Source organism: Gavialis gangeticus, unplaced genomic scaffold, assembly GCF_001723915.1.
Source record: "Gavialis gangeticus isolate Ggan-Ray unplaced genomic scaffold, GavGan_comp1, whole genome shotgun sequence".
NCBI lineage: Eukaryota > Metazoa > Chordata > Crocodylia > Gavialidae > Gavialis > Gavialis gangeticus.
The window spans coordinates 13510943-13528548 of record NW_017729032.1 but is presented as its reverse complement, the minus strand read 5'-3'; the positions used below and the strand labels follow the sequence as shown (position 1 = coordinate 13528548).

Below are 17606 nucleotides of genomic sequence, written 5' to 3'. Positions count from 1 at the left end.
GATGATCTGCTCAGGTCCCTTCCAACCCTAGAAACTATGAAACATAAAAGTGTGGCATCCTATTAGTGTATTTACTTGATTCTAAGATGAGCTTTTTGTCCCCATTTAACATTGTGGGGGGCGGGGCAAAGTCCTTTGTCTTAGAATTGAATATGGGGGCAGGTGGCTGCTGTGGCTCAGCCTCCAGCCACTACCAGGTGTTGGGGCCATTGCCGCAGCTGATGCCTTCCCCCTACCCCTGCCAACTTTGGACCCCACCATCTCTCTCCTGAAGCCTCTTCCCTCCATCTCCCCTCTTTCCATGCAACCTCTGTTCCCTTGCCTGCCCCTTTCCCTATCCCCCTTCCCCTTGCTCTGCACCAGCAGGCTCCATGCATGCTGCAGCCTGGGGTACTGAGCACAGTCCCAGCTCGGCCCCCCCAGCAGTGGCACACAGCCCACATGGCTGCTACAGGGGTAGGACTGGGGCCATGCTCAGTGCCCCAGGCTAGAACAGGTACGAAGCCTGCTGGTGTGGAACGAGGAAAGGGGTGGGAAGTGGGGAAGATGAGGCTGGGGGGGAAGGGGGGCAGAGGCTGGCAGGAGGGGGAGCATAGGGGAAAGGGGAGTGGGTAGGGGGCAGAGGTAGCAGGGGGACAGGCGTGAGCAGGGGGAAAGCTGCTTAACCTCCCCACATCACCTGTTCTCCTACTGCCTGCCCCCCTGCAGCAACTGGGCGGGGTGGGGGGCTGAATGTATCTCACATCAATAGACGAGTATGGGTTTTACTATGAGACCAGTAAGTGAAAAGCAAAACAAATTTAGAAGGAAACAATAATTAGATTCTATACATGGACAATTATAACACATTTATTATTTTTCCATATATAGAATCTAATTTTGGGGGGGTCATCGTAAATTCAGGTTTATCTTCAATATGAGTAAATACAGTATTGTATGTGGCTGTACACCTCGAGGCCTCAGCTTAAATTAGGAACCATGTCCGGTTAGTCTTTCCCTATCAGTTGTTGCTGATTGCCTGAAGATTAACAAGTATAAGAGTTTAAGAAAGCTTCTCCCAGCATATAAAGACTCATCGGAGCCCAGGAGCTTGGCACAAATACTCGGTCCAGCTTCCAAAGACTGATTTTAGCCTCACAGAGGCTGGCATAAGTCTTCCGAGACAGATCTTCCTTTAGCTTAGACAAAGCTTATTCTGGCTCTGAAAGTCTTTACTGCACAGACCTCGTGTCCTACTTACAGGTGGATTAGCACAGAAAGCAGAGTCTCTGAACCAATGGCCAGGGCAGGAACTCGGGTAACAACCATCATTTCAAAGTTTCATAGTTGGTAGGGTTGGAAGGGACCTAAGCAGATCATCTAGTCCAACCCCCTGCCATGGGCAGGAAAGGATGCTGGGGTCAAATGACCAGCCTCCTTTTGAAGACCCCCATGCCCATGCCTTGGATTAGAAGAGTGTCCTTTCATGCTACTGACCGAAACCACGCCACACTTTCCCTGAGGCAGGAATCATACTCCTCTGTCCCTCAATGCCTTCTGCAGAGTTGCTTCCTGAAACCAGAGGCCGTCCCACAGTCCTTCAGGGATTGCTGGCGGTGGCAGTCACAAAAGCAGTCTCAACATACCCTTAAAATCTCAGCTACTCTGGTTAGTGACAACAATCAGACCATTGTACTGGTTGCTCCTGTCACCCGTGTAGGACCAGCTGAGCTCCTGGACAATGCACAGGCATGACTGAGTCCATTGCCTGCTTCACAGTCTCTGAAAGCAGCGGCACATCAGGTTGCCTGTGCACCTGCTCTGACACATTCCAGTTACAGCGCTGCAGCATCGCCGCAGTGTCACATGTATTACGCTCCTGCACATTTGAAAATGGCTGTGATGTGGTTTAACTAAACCTGCTCAAACAAGGTGCAACAAACCATTCCACAGCCATTTTTAAATGTGAAGGGGCTTAATACACATGGCGCTGTGGCATTTTAATTAGAGAAGGTGGCAGGAAACCGCTCTAATTAAAATGCTCCTCCCCCTCCCCCTGCCCAATCCCTACCTTTGAGCATGTGTATAGGTAGTCTTAGAGTCTAGAAAACACAGCTTGACTCCCAAATCCAAGCCCTGGACTGGTAGCTAGAAAAAAGTCAACTTTTTTTCGGAAACTGAATAAATCTGGCACTAACTCACAGCCCAGCTCCAGAGCAGTATTTGGATTCAGGGGAAGTGCGGGCTGAGCCCCAGTTCATAGGTGCTCAGTCAACTCTTCGTAGCAGTGATGTAGCAACCCCATATATTTGCTGGTGCTGCAGCATTATGAAGAGGATGCAACTCCTTCTCTGTAGTGATGTAGTTCTTTTTCTCTGTAGTGTGACTGCAACTAGGTGGATCTCTGTTCTTCTAATTGTGACCACCGGGCTGGGGTCCTCCCCGTAGGTCGCTCGTCTGTGGGAGGAGGACCGCCCCCGATGTCCCTGAGTTACCACTGAGTGGGAGTGGTTGTTCTGACGTCCATTCCCCGCCCTAGTTCTCTCCCGCCACGACTTGTTGTTAAGTTCAGTTAGGACGGTTCCTGGGTACTCCGCGGCCCGTGATCCCTCGGCAGTCACGATGCGGGGCTCCACCACCCCCTGCACCCCAGCCTTACGCCTCTTTTCGTGCTCCTGCGACTGAGGGACTGCCCTCCTACTGCCCCTCCGGCCCAATCGGCCCTTGTCGTCAGGTCCCTTGTATGCCGGTTGACCCAAGGTGGGGTCCCGGAGAGAATCGAGTTTCGCTATGGGGTCCCTGGCCCTATCGCCCCGGCTGTACCCCTCAGCCGGGGTATCCCTTTACTGGGAAACAAAAACCTGAACGGAACTGAAAGCTTGGCCCTTTGGCCCCTTTGGCTGGGCCTCCGGCCCGGACCCTCCACAGCCCCTGCTGGGAGAGACCCTGCCGCACACTTAGTCCATGCGCGTGGTCAGGATGGCAACAGCCTCCACCCCTCTGTGCCTCCTTAGGGCCCTTCGGGGTCCTGACCCTCTCAGGCAGTGTCGCATCCCTGCACCAGCATCCCAGCCCTGAACCTGCAAGCCTCGTAAGTTTCAGGTTTGCAGTCCCAGAAGTCCTCTCCGCTGGGTTCCTCGTCCTCGGAGCCCGTCTGCTGCTCCTCCATCGTTGTCCTGCGGTTGGTCGTCGCAGGTATCTTCCTCGCCATCGGGGCCGGTAGCAGCTCACCGCCGGAGCTCCCTGCCTCGTCCTCTGGGAAGTCTGCTGTTCGCTTGGCTCCGGAGTCCTTGGCTCCAAGTGTGGAGCGGTTGACGGCTCGTCCTGGTCAGGGTTGCCTCGCCCCTCCTAGGGTGGGGCCCGTGGCCCGTTCCCTTTCGGGGCCTCCAGCCTCCGTGGGTGAGGAGTCCCCAGCTCCTTCCCCCTCCTGTTCCTTCCCCGCGGCCATTTTTATCCCCGGCGGCCGTCTGCCGGTGCCGACGCTGACTTCCGGTCGCGTCGGCGTAAACACGTGGCAGACGCCCCGCGTGGGCTTCTCTGCCGCCACAGGTAAGTCCTGTCCCGGTTCCCCGGGACACTAATATTTAACACTTAAATGATGCTCATTTGGGGACATTATTATTGTTCTTTGCTCTAGTACGGCTAGGAGAAGGTGTAAAAGGAATATATAAAAATGTAAGTATTAACACTTATTTGAATATACTTGGTAAGTTCGCTTCAGTGGCTGTGTCCCTTTAAATTGACTTTGCAAATCTGTACAACTGGTACTTGTTTGCAAGAATGATCACAGGAAGACAGTATTATGAATTCTCCACAAATCACTAGCAGTGGTACAAGTGCTTGCATGGATTCGTTTGTGCAAACATTCATATCAGAAGTGGCTTATTAAAGCCTTCCTCCTTTGCCCCAGACTACCATCCATCAAAGGATGAAACAATACCATATGACTGGAGCAAGGTATGAAGGTGGCCAACACTAATCACAGCAGACACTTGGGGAGCCATCAATCAGAATTAATTGGATAAGGATAATAGTTTCTGCAGGTAATGCCTTTTTTCTATTCAGAAATCAAAACTGTCCAATGAATTTACTGACATAATCTGAATAACGCTAATCAGAGTGATAGGATGCGAGTTAATTATTTGCCTAAGATTATGTACATTCTGATTGGGATGATAGGAGTGAATACATACAAGGAAATGCACCTGTTCTGTTTCAGGCAAAAAGAAAGGCAGTTTCTTCCATTATACAACTTAATTTGAAACATACATTGAATTTTAGCCCTGAGGACTGGGGAATGCAATTTTTTAAAAAAGAGGGACAAAACCATCACATAAGGGAAACAATGAAGGGAATCGTGGTTTGAATGAGTACACGATTCCTCAGTTCTTGGTAATTCTCTAAACATCTTTGCCATTCTTTTAGCAGGATTTTTGAGGTTGGTGTCTGGATATAGCAAGACACAGTTTGGCTAAATCTGACAGTGACTCAGAGTCCTTTGCTATCTTCTACCTATTCTCCCAGTTCATCCCTTGACAGCTTTATTATGGTCAGTCTTATAGCTGCTGGTTTTGGAAGGAGGAAGGAAATGGTTGCTGGTGGAACTAGCATCGCTCTAATGTATGATATTTGTAGGAGCAATGACTATGTGCTAGCAAATAAACAGAAAGAAAAATACTCATGTCATGATTTACTATTGCTGCGAGGCCTAATTACAGCAGACCCAGCAGCCTTCTGAAATAATGTCTTTTGAGCATTGGCACACTATCTGTACTTGGATCCCAGATGCTGTGAAGTCTGCAAAGGAATGAATTGGGAACTTCACATGGCTTTTGTGATGATCACTCTGAAGGATAGAAGACAGCAGAAGAGGAGCATAGCCACCAAGGTCTGGGGTTGAGGGCTGAGGGATTGGAAGGATTATTATGAGTAGCAGAAGGGGCAGAGCAAAGCAGGAAGCCCCACCTGCATATAGAGGATCCACACTGAATTTGTGCTTGGAGGGGGAGGGTAGCAGTGGCAAATACCCAAATTATGTTTCTTTTCCTGAGCAAGACAATGAACTGAAAGGATGTGATTAAGAAAGGTGATGGCAGCTAGGCTGTAGGAAACCTAATATTAATTTGTGGATATAGCACTTCCACCTCCCTTTGGTTCCTGCTCCACCCAAAATTTAAAACCAAATACCTGCCAAGGGCAGCAGCATTTCTGGTCAGGCAGTGCTAATTGACTTCATGGCTCCTTATAATCTACCCTTTCTAAACTCTTTATTCCACAGGTGTGAATGACTGTCTTCATTTTAATGGTGTTGATGTTTCACCAATGAAGGTAGCCCTTGTTTTGCTATTCTGCTGCTGGTTAGCTGCTCCTGGTAGTGAAGCTTCTATTCTACAGCCCTGCAGATTGTTTTTAACTTATTATAATGAAGTTATATTGTGTTTGCTTCAGGGGCGGCCGGCAGGGAGCATATGCTGCTGATTGGCTGAGAGGCAAAAACTGCAGCAAAAAGTAAAAAAGAGCAGAAATGGTGCTGCTTGCTGTGGGACACTGCTGTGCTTTCAATAGGTCATGGGAAAATGTGAATTTGGGGAGGGGGGGGTTAATGGAGATTTTTTTGCTTTTTTTTCCCAGGGAAAATTAGGATCCCTGGTCCTGACTAACCCCTGCCAATATCCTTTGTAACTGGGAAATGGAGTTCCATGAAGTGCATGGCCCAAAGCTATTATCACAGCCCACCTGTGTGGAGTCCATATCAAACAAGAAGCTAAACATCTTCTCTAGGTCCTTGGCCATTTTTGACATGAGCAAGTCACTGGGCAGGATCAAAAAGTAGTTTTTGTGGCTTTGTTTGGTTTTGCTGAGAGGTTATTCAGATGGAGATTTTCTCGTGATCACCCACTCCAGGCATTTCTTTAGTCAGCTGCGCTTCAGGCCTCTTGGTCTTTCTTCCATTGCTGGAGGTTAATTGAAATCTTTTGAGATGACAGAAAAGGTTGTCAGCCCTGAGCTGTTCTACCAAGAGAGTTTCAAAAGCTTGGGAAACAGAAGTCGATCTTCTTATGTCTCGTGTTTCAATTGTTTTGCTGAAGTGATATAAAGAAGGCTGAGGTCCTATTATTCTGGATACAACAGAGCTTTTCCATTCTTCTCTGCTTGTAAATTTAACCAGATCAGCATTCAATCCTTCTCACCGTGTCTTGTAATCAATTATGGCTAGGCCATCAAGATCACAGCAATTAAACAGCATCCTACTGCAAATCTATGGCATAGAGGAGATTAAATCTGTGCTCCCTTCACTCCTAGGTCCCCATCATAGACTGAAAGAAATTTTCATCAGTGCTGAAAGTATGAAGTATTCGTGCTCTGTTCTACTTCTTTCCGTCCTTCAGTTATAAAGCTTTTCTCTCAGGGAGGGGAATGGGTGGTCTCTCCACCTCTTTTGGCTTTGGTCAGACTACAGCTGTAGAAACATAATTTTTCTGGAAGTGTAATGATCTTTTTTGCCATACTTTCATGTACTGGGCCTCTGTAGCTGACTTCAGACGGCTTTGTGGACTCTCTCTCTGTGAAGTCTTGCTCTGTACTTCCAGGCCCTTGTCTGTACCCCTTAATTTTCAAGAAGATGCAAGGATTTGTTTGATTTCATTCCTTGTGCATGTGTAAAATGGTACTTGGCTAAGCCAGCTGGTTCCTCCCCACCATTTGAAAGTGGTACAAGGACATCCTGTGCCAGGGCTCTCTGCTAAGAGACCTTCCTTCTACCTCGGTTTTCCCAGACTTTTCTGTTTAAAAGGCATAGTTTGGTGGGGAGTGTATTCAGTCTCAAATAAACTGTGTTCTAGGTGCTGTTCTGCCAGGTGCAAGTAGCAAGAAGAAATTCCTGCTATTGTCACTATGTACTGTGTCAATTGTCACCAAACTTATATTTCTGAGCAAAAGTTTTATGTTCAGTACCTGAGAAGAAAGCATCAGACACATGACTCTGCTATTCACACTATTGAACAAAAGAGATGGTAGTCCTTCCCCAGTGATGGGTTCATCCCCAAAGCAGATAACCTGTTTTACTTATGCAAAGAGTTAGGAACACTGTCAAAGGAAGTAGCAGAGCTAACAGGAGGGAGCAGCGCAACTGGGACACCAACTCTGGGCACTGAGTTGCTGTGGAGATGCAAAAATAGCGGCCACTGCTATTTTCAGATTTTCAACCCAGTCTCTCTCCTTGGGATTGGCATATTGTGCCTGCAATAAAGGAGGACACTTTGAAAAGCCAGCCCTTTTGTTTGCCTTTTCTTCACACCTCTTCCCTTATGGAGCTTAGCTTTGTACACCATTTTCCTATTTATCTTCATGAACTTTTGAAATTAAATTTGCAATTTAGAGGTACTGAAAATAACTACATTTTGATGTAGAGTCTCCTTTTTAAAGTATTGTTGAAGAAGGGTTATCATATTTCCAGTTTTAATAAAGAGAATACCTGTCAGTGGGGGGATATATGATTTGGGGGGTGCAGGCAGTGTGCCCTGCCCCTCACCTTCAAGGCACAGTACACCCTCCCCCCCCCACCCTGTTGGTGCCTCTCACTCTCAATCTGCTTGGGGAGCAGCCTGTCCCCCCGAGCCCTGCTGCCCATGCAGTTCCATGCTGCCCCTTAAGAACCACCACCCCCTTCCCCACCAGAGAGGCAGGCACCTCCCCCACCACCTCGCCCTGTGCCAGCCCCAGCATTGGCAGCCACTCATATCCACACACACACTCCTCACAGCCCCACAAGCCCTGGCCCTCCAACCCCTGCCCCCCACAGACTTACCTGTGTGCAGCTGCCAGGGCCATGTGCAGACACACATGATGGCCCTGCCTCCAATCACCCTGCCCTTATGCCCCCAACCCCAAGCAGCTCCTTGCTAGGGCAAGCCAGGAAGTGCTGAAAAAGCAGAAGTAAAGCAAAATCCCAGACATTTGCTGATATTTTAAAAAACTGCCTGGACGGATATGGGAGGATCCAAAAAGGTGGCATGTCCAGGAAAACCTGAATTTATGGTAACCCTAGCTGAAGCCTTTAAAGTCATTATAAAAGTTTTCAGAAGTGGTGAAAACTTTATTCCCTATGAGGCAGATAAGGGACAGAAAAGGACATGTGTGCAGTGCCTTTTTCTTGACATTTCTTTTCTTTAACTCAGTATTAGACTCAGTGCTTTTTGAACAGCCAGAATTCTCCAGCAGCATAAGCCTGAGACAAAGAGTGTAGGCATGAAAAGTTTCTATTTCAGTTCTGTCACTAATTCTGTGTGACACTGGGGAAATCACTTGGGTTCCAATTTATCAAAGCATTTAAATAAGTGTCTAACATTCTTTAGTCTCAGTGGACACATCTACATGTGCGCTTTAAGTGCAGTAGCTTATTTTCCTGTACATTACAGCATCATATCAAAAACTGTGCTAATATACTAATGTGTGGTAAAGTTAGGCTACTGCGCATTAAGCATCACTAAAAAAAACATGTACTTTTGCTACTGTGCATTAGGGCACCTAATTAGATAATTAGAAACCTAATTAGGGCACCTTAATTAGTACCTCACAGCAGAGGTACTAAATTTAATGCACAGTAGCAAAAGCACATTAATGAATGTGTAGACACACTCAGTGATTTCAACAGTAGTTAATCACAAACTTAAATGTTTGGAACTTTAACCTTGCAGTTTTCCTGTCTGGAAAATAAACAAGATTTATTAACTTACTTTTTCCATTACAGGAGCATAAGTCTAGAGTAATGTTATCAGCTCTATTTATTCAGATTAGCTAGGACAGCTCTGATGAGAAATCTGTTATAGCAACAGTGCTGTTACATATTTTAGGAATATTCTATACCTTCCTAATTCAGTCTTTTTAAATGAGTTTTCCTTATTCAACATTGTGACAGATCCATCAGAAATATTTCTTCTTGGATTCTGAGGGTCAAATACCATATCTGTCCAGATGCTTGAAATTTCACAGAAGTGTATTTTTGCTACTGCATTCACTTTTTTTTCATTTGTGACCACTTTCATAAATCCTACTTTTGATTCAGAGAAGACTTATTTTTCCTCTTTTTGTGCTCTTTTATTTTTACTGCTGTATATGGTGCCCTACTTTGTGACTTTATACATTTTGTGTGCATTTCAAGAAAAGCTTTTAGCCAAATTTTTTTTTTAGCAGAGGTTGGCAATTTGGTTGCCTTGATATTCAGAATGTGCTGATCACTCGTTCTGAAAATCAGACTTCTATAAAACTTCTCAGATGTGGCCCCCAAAAATCATTAGTTGCTCTTGAAATTGTCGGACTGTATTTTCAATTTTTTTCTTTGCCCTTTGGGACCTGTCTCAGTTATTGAGCATTCACATTCCTGCCAAAACAGGACTTCTGAATTGTATACTCTTTAAAACTTCCCCCATCCCTTTCTACCTTGCTCAGACCTTGTAAATGTTTCATCACTTTGACTTAGATTCTACTACAGTACATATTCACCAAAGTCTGTGACCTATTAACTATAGCCAGTCATCTCCCCAGAGTCTAATTTCTCTCTCCTCTCCCTCATCATATTGCCTTGGTCTATTAAAGGATTACTGAGCTCTGCAGAACACTGATTGTATCCTCTCAGATACACTCACAAATACATTCCCATTGTTGCTCCTTTTAATATTCCCATGTTTTCTAATGTTTTATTCAGATCTTTCTTGCCCTCAGGAATATTTTCATTTTCTAATCATCCTGAACACTGCAGATTATTGGCTATAGCATGCAACTGTAGCACATTCAGGGACACATGCAGCTGTGCATGCGCACGCACATTCTCTCTCTCTCTCTCTCTCTCTCTCTCTCTCTCTCTCTCTCTCCCCCCCCAGAAAGTGTGCAGTCATGATAATTCCATGCATTGCTTAGGCACTCAGCTTCATATTGCATATGCAGTTCAATACCTTTAGCATTAGAAAGCCTGGACCCATTTTCTGAAGCACCCACAATAAAACACACTTGAGTTTTTAAAGAGTTTCTCTCTAGGCGCATCTACATATGCTGTTAATGTGAAGTAATGTTACTGCTCATTAAAGCCAGGTGCAGTAAACTGCACCCAGGAAGGCATCAACATATATGCCCATTTGGAAGCAAATTTGCTCCCAACAGGAGCAGTTGAGATCAGGGATGCTCCTGCCCCGCTCTGCCCCACTGCAGTAGCCAGGGCATAATGCTGGTCCCGATCCCCACATGGGTGGGGGAGAGCTGTCTCAGCAGCTAGGACTGTTGTGTCCCATCCACAAGGCGACTGGGTCCTGAACCAATCCCCACATAGCTGGGACAGGCATACCCACCTGGCAGGGATGCCCTGGCAGCCATGTGGGGATTGGGAGGGTCTTGGCTCCCAGCTCATATGAAAGGCTGATCAGAACCTAGAAACTGGGCTTTCACTGCCTATTGTGGCCTTTAGGGATTGACTGAAATGGTGTGCTCTGAAAATGCCTATTGCAAGCACCCTCCTTCCACCCTGCTGAGGTGCAGAAGTGCAGAGTCAGGTCTCTCTGGCCCAGAAAAACCTTGATTTTTTTTTTCTGTACACCAGCACAGCTTCAACGGGAGGGGTGGAGAGTGCCTCATCAGCTGTTCCTGCAGCCTGGAGTTTAGGTGAGCTCTGGGGAAATAGAATTCCCTCATGCAGAAAAACAGAACATAACTTGGGTTTCCCACATTTTGGGTGAATGCTCCAACCACTGAGCTCCTGGATAAAAGGAGTTGGGAGTAGCAGCGTGACATCTTCCTCCTATCTTTAAAATAAAAAGTAACATCCCCACACCACCCGTTTTCTGAAATAAAAGGCATATGTGCTTACCTTCAGGAAACTTCTTCAAACTGGGTACTGGAGTTCATTGTTATGCTCAGCATGGTGGCACCTATGTCTCATTTGGGATCTAGTCTTTGGTCCTAGTACCAATTGCATTCATGAATTCTTGGTGGAGGTTGCCAGCGAGGAAGCCAGTAAGTGCCATTTCTGATGGTGCTATAGGATGTTAAATGCCTGCCTTTTAGGAACTGAACTGAAACTAACAACTCATTTCATATGAAACAGTGAACAGCCTTCCAATGGCCCAATTCCTCTCACTTTTGACAGAATGACTGCAACATTAGGGTGTCTTGAAAATAAACAGACTGCCAGAAATGTACATTTTGCTAAACAAAGTGAGTCTGCTTGTAAAAGCACCCAGATTTACTGAAAGAAGCCACTTGGGATTAGAATAAGTAGCAAGAGTGAAAGACTACCAAAGCTATCCTGGCACCACAAAATTGCATAGAACATATAGCATTGAGTGTTTGACTGGTAGTAAAGTTTGGTAAATGGACTGGTCAAATATCAGTAAAAAAATTGTAAAAAATTGCCAATGCAGTCAAACAGGAAAAGCACAAATTTTCCATTAAGAAACATGTCAATAAAAATTTTAAAAAATCATTTTTCTGCCAAAAAACTGCAAAAATTATATTCAGTCTGCATAAAATTGCTATAATCTTAGACCAGTCAAAAAAATTGTAGTCAATTGACGATATTTGACCAGTCAATTGAGTGACTTGCCCAGCCTAGTAAAATACCAGCCACCTTAAGCAGAGTAGATAAGAGAATTCTTGAATTGTAAAGTTGTCCCTATAACAAAATGTTCAGACTGAGACGGCTGGCCACACATCAATGTGAACATGAGTTTCATGATGCATTCCCATTGTTGAGGTGGGGCCAAGTATTCGAGGAAAGTATCTCTGTATGCGCAAAGACAATATTTCTGAATAAATTCCACAAACGTCACCTCCTGAACAGATCTCAAACCCAGAACGGGCAGCTCACATCTGGAGCTATGAGAGTGCTCCTTGATATTAATGTTGTTTGCAGGCGTTGAAACTGGACAGCCTTATCCGCAACAAAGGATGTATTTGTCGATGAAGAAGTGAGCAGGGATAAAAGGCACTTTTATCCAGCAAGAATCTAGGTCACGTGAACTCTTCTTTAAATTCGCTGGAGACTCTTTGAAAACATATACTCTATCCTATTTACCCTGAGCCTACATGTGAGCTTGTGCTCCCTTTCCTTGAGGGGAGTGAGCTGAAATGCAGCCAAACTGAATTCAAATGAGGTAGGGGCCCCGAGTTCTTTTACAAAACACCATGGGGCACTAGATGTCACTATTGCTCCACAGAAATAATACTGACTCAGCACAAAGGTAGAAGAAATAGCCAGCCTTTTCTTTGTGGGCTACCAAGTCAGATCAGACCTGCTAAAAACATGCATGGAGGTCAGAATTTGTGCGGCTTTATCCATCTCTACATAAAAACTGGCGGGTAGATCAGTCTCCTTCACAGAATTGTCCCTAGGCTCTGTGACCAACAGGTATAAGCTGGCAGCTGGGGGAAAAATCCTCTCCCTCCAGCCCCTCTTGGAGAGCACCAAAGAGTTAAGACAGAATAGACTTCTTCACAGCCGGTCCACCCCAAGGGAATGCCCCTCCTTTATGGAGAGCCCAGGAACAACGACTTGCAGATCCAGTCCTGGTAACAGTTCTGGTTCAACATCTTCATCGGCGACTTGGACGAGGGGGTAAAAAGCACGCTGTTCAAATTTGCTGACGACACTAAGATGTGGGGAGATGTGGGCATGCTAGACAGGAGCATAGGCTGCAATCAGCCCTAGAGGGGTCACAGGAGCGGGCGGATGAGAACAGGATGGGTTTCAACACTGAAAAGTGCAGGGTGCTTCACCTGGGGAGGAAGAACCAGCAGCAGACCTACAGGCTGGGGAACTCACTTCTCGTCAGTGCAGAGGCAGAAAAGGATCTTGGTGTCATCATTGATGCCAAGATGAATGTAACAGGGGGCCTGCTCAGAGCCTATCTCCACGCAGCCCGCCCACCTGTTCTTGGGCTGATCGCCCACTTTCTCACCCGCCGCACCTTGATCTTAATAATGGATTAATAAATATAATTTAAGCAGGAGGCTGCCCATTTTCTGCCCCGCTGCTAGGGGGCGCTATCTGTGGCTCCATTTCTCCCCTGCACCACAGCCCAAGCCTCGCAGATGACCTCATGATGCTCTCACGCGCCAGCCCCCCACGATGGGGCCCAGAATCCTACTGTAGGACCCCACCTGGGTTCCTCCCTTCAGGCGGACTCTGCCGCCGTCATACTGGGCCACATATCTCCCTGCCATCGGTTTCCCTTTGGGTGTGGTCCCCTCACTGGGGCCTTTGGCTCACACTAGTCCTGGCCCAGCCCCAAGCCAGTCAGGACCCCAGGGCCCCTGGCTTTTGGGCATCCCTCTTGGTGGGCCTCCTTGCCTTTCTGACCCTCCTGGTACTGGCTCCCACCTGGGCCAGTCAGGGGAAGCTCAGGCAAGCCTCAATATATGACCGTTACTCTTTCCCTGGGGTCCCCCTCTCTGGGGCCTCCTTCACAGATGTGGGGAGCTGCGGTACCTCACACCATGACTGGTGCCTCAGGGTCTCACAAGGGACATCCACTTCCCTCCTGGCAGCAGGTCGTGGTCCTACTACCAGTGTTATCCTTGACCCACACTCTGCCTCCCAATGGTGGAGGACTTATCGGGGTCAGGACTCAGCTCTCGCTGTCTGGCTGAGCCCCCGTTCTTCCTTCACTGGGCTCCACATCTCTGCCCCTCACACTGGGGCTTCTACTGGGGTTTCTCATTGCTACCCCCTCAGTTCCCCCACTGCCCCCCTCACCACTGGGGGTTTCCCCCACTCATAACACCCCCTTTACTCAGGGTCTTGGGGCTTTCCTCCTCAGGTGGGCTCAGGTGGCCATAGCCGTGCCTACCCCCAACTTTCCTCTTAGGGGATCTCGAACCCCCGCAGGACTCAGGCGGCCTCAGCCACACCTGGCCTCTTTACTCTCCTCCTCAGGGCTTGCACCCCCACAACTACCTCCAGCGTACACAACCCACCCTAAGATGAGGGCTAGGGGTTAAGGTGCCCCAACCCTCCTTTCACCAGGGTGATCACTGGCCTGGCATTTCCTGGGGGCTCCCACACCACTGGGAGACCCACCAGGCCACCCACTCCCAGCAGGGTGTAGTTTTAGGTCATACCCAGGACCAAGAGCCTCCTACCATCCCCTACAGCTCCTCCCTTATCTCCAGATGAAACTCAACAGCCCTCAGACCAGGGGGTGTTGTTGCCTGCCATCCAGCAGCCAAACTGCCTTGTTTATATGGGCAGCCCTGAAATGGTTGCCTTCATTAGGTACCTGGAGGCTGCCAGCTCCAGGGCCTTAAAGTGGCAGGCACACACAGTGCCCTGTCACAATGAACATGGGCTGGCAGTGTGGGGATGCAGTCAGGAAGGCCAACCACACCTTGTCGTGCATCCACAGGTGCATCTCAAGCAGGTCCAAGAAGGTGATCCTCCCCCTCTATGCGGCACTAGTCAGGCCACAGTTGGACTACTACATCCAGTTCTGGGCGCTGCACTTCAAGAGGGATGTGGACAACATGGAGAGGGTCCAGAGGAGGCCACTCGCATGATGAGGGGGTAGCAGGGCAGGCTCTATGAGAAGAGGCTACAGGACCTGAACCTGTTCAGCCTCCACAAGAGAAGGCTGAGGGGGGATCTAGTGGCCTGTTACAAACTAGTCTGAGGGGACCAGCAGGCATTGGGGGAGTCCCTGTTCCCCCGAGCACTATCAGAAGTGACTAGGAATAACGGCCACAAGCTGGCGGAGGATAGATTCAGACTAGACATCAGGAGGTGCTACTTCACGGTCAGGGCGGCTAGGATCTGGAACCAACTTCCAAGAGAAGTGGTGCTGGCTCCTACCCTGGGGGTCTTTAAGAGGAGGCTAGATGTACACCTTGCTGGGGTCATTTGACCCCAGTACTCTTTCCTGCCATGGCAGGGGGTCAGACTCGATGATCTGCTCAAGTCCCTCCTGACCCTAGAAATTATGAAACTATAGAACATGGGTCTAGACCCACAGATCCATTTCTTTCTGTATGTACCTTGTAGTCACTTTGAGGCGGAAGATGCCCTCTTGGGTATCTTGGGCAAACAACTTCTTTGGTATGATGTCAAAAACTGGAAAAAATCAAAACACTTCATAGAAGATTTTTCCCCAAATACTCATTGTTTAAAAACTTTTTTTACTGAGGAAAAAAAAAAGAGGAAGCACAGTCCTATTTAACTCGATAGCCATTGTTTGAGAGACTAGCCCAGGTGGCTGTCTGCTTCAAATTTCTCCTTTGCTTGAGCACATTTGAGGACAGATCCCAGGAGACTTCCCTAACCCCGTACCATCATGTGCCCTGCATAAGATATTCCCATTCTCTCCTTTTGACACTGTTCCACAGTCTAGAAAAATACTTCGATATTCATGGGAGCAAGGATTGGGGCACAGCTGCGCCACCTTCCAGCCAAACTACCAGGGCTAGTTCTCTTCCTGGTCCCATAGATACTTAACTAGTTCATGCAAAAAAGAGCATCGTCAGCAAGAGAGACTGAGAAAGCCCCATCCCAAAACGCTGTATGGGTTGATGGTTTGGGTGCTCTTCTGGGAGGTGGCAGATAGAAGTTTAGTTTCTCTTGGGCAGAAGAGACAATTGAACTTGGGTCTGAGGTAGAAGGATGCTAGCACCTTTTCCCTCAGTTTTGTGAATTTAACCCTGCAACATTTTCTCCAGCCAAAAAATATTTAGGGCAGATTTCTGTGTCACCTAGTTGTTGACCAAAGTGAAGCTTGAGGCTATCTCTGACTTACTTGAATACTGCAGACGTGCGATTCTTTAGTCTCCCACTCAGAATAGGATCACCCTCCAGAGACACACAGACATCTCCCTATCCTGTAATGGGAGCAATAAACCTGCTCGGAGGAGTAACTGAATGGTCATCCACTAAGTGAAACTACCCTCCAAGTTTGGTGGCTACAGCTCAACATTTGCAAGCTACAGCCAAATTCACCCTCCAACGTGTCAAATTTGCAAGCTACAGCCAAATACAAACAGACCTCCACAAATTGGAGGACTGGACCAAAAGAAATCTCATCAGGTTTAATGAGGACAAGTGCAAATTCCTGAACTTAGGATGGAACAATCCTGTGCACCAGGACAGGCTGGGGCTGACTGGCTGGGCAGCAGCTCTGCAGAAAAGGACCTGGGGGTTACAGTGGACAGTGAGCTGAATATGAGCCAGCAGTGTGCCCTTGTTGTGAAGAAGTCTAACAGCATACTGGGCTGTATTAGTAGCAGCACTGTCAGCAGATCAGGGGAAGTGATTCTTCCCCTCTATTTGGCACTGGTGAGGCCACATCTGGAGTACTGTGTCCAGTTTTGCACCCCCTCTCTGCCCACTACAGAAAGGAGGTGGACAAATTGGAGGGAGTCCGGCAGAGGACAATGAAAATAGTGAGGGGGCTGGAGGACATGACTTTTGAGGAGAGGCTGAGGGAACTGGGCTTATTTAGTCTAGAGAAGAGAAGACTTTTGGGGAAGGGGGGGTGGGGTGGTGGCAATGATTTAATAGCAGCTTTCAACTACCTGAAGGGGGCTTCCAAAAAGGATGGAACTAGACTGCTTTCAATGGTGGCAGATGACAGAACAAGGAGCAATGGTCTCAAGTTGCAGCAAAGGAAATTTAGGTTAGATATTAGGAAAAACTTTCTCACCAGGTGGGTTGTAAAGCACTGGAACAGGTTACCTAGGGAGGTGGTGGAATCTCCATCCTTGGAGATTTATAAGACCCTAATAGACACAGTTTTGGCTCGGATGATCTAGTTGGAGATGGTCTCACTTTGAGCTGAGAGTTGGACTAGATGACCTCTTGAGAACCTCTTGAGCCTCCTCCTGATTTCTAGCCTACATTCATTCATGGCTAATTTATACCCATTTGTTCTTGTGCCTACATTGTCCTCTAACATAAATGGTTCTTGTTCATCCCTGGTATTTGCTCTAATATATTCATAAAAAATGAATCCCATCTCCTTTCAGCCTTCATTCTCCTGTGCTAAACAAGCTATGGCCTTTTCAAACGTGTGCACGTCTACTCGACTACACCAGGCAATGCTATACTGAAAGCTCCTGTGCTGCTTCATGAGCCCTTTGTCCAGCGTCAGAAGCAGTGTAGCTGCTTTAGTGCAGCACTGTGGGATAAATACTTAGTTCAGCTGGTAGGGAGAGAGAGACAATCAGTCTGGCTGCAGTGCCACATGATTGTGGTTGGGGAACTAGTGTGTGCAGAGCAGCATGGCACTGCCTGGCATGCTAAGCTAGCAGTATTAAACATGCCATTGATCTGCTCTTCTAAGAAAGGCTCTCTGCTCCCATGATCCACCTATGACTCCTTCTTTGTACTTACTCCTGTTTGAGCTGACCTTTTTTAAACACAGGAAGCCAGCACTACGTATATATTTCAGAAGAGGTGTTATCAGTACCATGTAAAATGTGGATCTTGACCTTTCTAGATTTAAGGCAGCCCTCACTGGACTCAAGGCACCCCTCAGAAAATAACAGCTCTGAATTTTTGCTTATTTTTTGACCACAGAAAAATACCAGAACAACTCTTCTGTTGCAAAGGACTCAGAAAAACCATAACAGGTCAGAATGTTTTTAATGCTGTGGAT

At 47.3% G+C, this 17606-nt stretch overlaps 1 protein-coding gene across 1 annotated transcript in view; it reads left to right on the top strand.

Annotated features, from left to right (window-relative positions):
- Positions 1–4656, top strand: part of FZD4 (frizzled class receptor 4) — a 15627-nt gene extending 10971 nt beyond the window's left edge. The window contains exon 4 of the mRNA XM_019524767.1: positions 4405–4656. The gene's annotated coding sequence lies outside the window, so the exon portion shown is untranslated. The remainder of the gene's footprint in view (positions 1–4404) is intronic.
- The last annotated feature ends 12950 nt before the right edge of the window (positions 4657–17606 follow it).